This window comes from Gallinula chloropus (assembly GCF_964237585.1).
Source record: "Gallinula chloropus genome assembly, chromosome: 33".
In the NCBI taxonomy this organism is placed as follows: domain Eukaryota; kingdom Metazoa; phylum Chordata; class Aves; order Gruiformes; family Rallidae; genus Gallinula; species Gallinula chloropus.
The window spans coordinates 2,586,432-2,587,738 of record NC_140118.1 but is presented as its reverse complement, the minus strand read 5'-3'; positions in this window follow the sequence as shown (position 1 = coordinate 2,587,738).

The following is a 1,307-nucleotide window of genomic DNA, read 5'->3' as shown; positions in this document are numbered from 1 at the left end:
GCTACTGTGTTGCACTTTTCGGGTGCAGAGGCCTTTTCAGCTGCAGGAGCAGAGCAGCCTGAGCAGAGGCCTAACTGAGTAGAAGCCTTTTCCCAGGCCCCAGTTTAAAAAGTCTTATGACAAAGGAAAAAAAAACCCACAAACTTCCAAGTAAACTCCCGGGGCTGAAATCTGTTTGTAGGCCGAACAGGCACACACAGCCCCCCCACAAACACAACCCCCCCACTCCCAGGCTGCCCCATGAGCTACTGTGTTGCACTTTTGGGGTGCAGAGGCCTCTGCAGCTGCAGGAGCAGAGCTGGCTGAGCAGAGGCCTAACTGAGTAGAAGCCTTTTCCCAGGCCCCAGTTTAAAAGGTCCTGAAAAAAAAAAAAAAAATGGAAACTTCCTAGTAAACTCCCGGGGCTGAAATCTGTTTGTAGGCCGAACAGGCACACACAGCCCCTCCACAAACACAACCCCCCCACTCCCAGGCTGCCCGACTAGCTACTGTGTTGCACTTTTGGGGTGCAGAGGCCTTTTCAGCTGCAGGAGCAGAGCAGCCTGAGCAGAGGCCTAAAGGAGTTGGAGCCTTCCCTGGGCCCCAGTTTAAAAAGTCTTACGACAAAGGAAAAAATAAAACCTAAACTTCCTAGTAAACTCCCGGGGCTGAAAGCTGGTCGGTAGGCCGAACAGGCACACACAGCCCCACACCCCCACAAACACAACCCCCCCCACTCCCAAGCTGCCCGACGAGCTACTCTGGTGCACTTTTGGGATGCAGAGGCCTTTTCAGCTGCAGGAGCAGAGCTGGCTGAGCAGAGGCCTAACTGAGTAGAAGCCTTTCCCCGGGCCCCAGTTTAAAAAGTCTTACGACAAAGAATAAAACCCCCCAAAACTTCCTCACAAGCTCCCGGGGCTGAAAGCTGCTCGGTTGGCCGAACACACACACACATACGCACGCACAGGCCCTCCCCCCCATACAACCCCTCCACTGCCAGGCTGCCCCACGAACTTTCTGCAGCGCAGTATTTCGATGCAGGTGCATTCAGAGCCGCAGGAGGAGTGCAGGCCGATTAGATGTGCCTGCCTCTGTGCCAGGCCCTGGCAGTGCCTACTTTTACAAGCGGAAAAAAAGAAATGAAGGTAACTCGTAATAAGCTCCCGGGGCTGAAAGCTCTTCCTGGGCTGAACACCGCTCCCCGCCCCCCCCCCCCCCCCCCCCCGCCCAGCCCGGGGCCGCTCTGGCTAAATTTGTGGTTAACGGGGAGTCGCAAACAGCAGTGCATGGCACCGCACCTGCCAGCCCGGCCGGGCTCGATCCCGCAC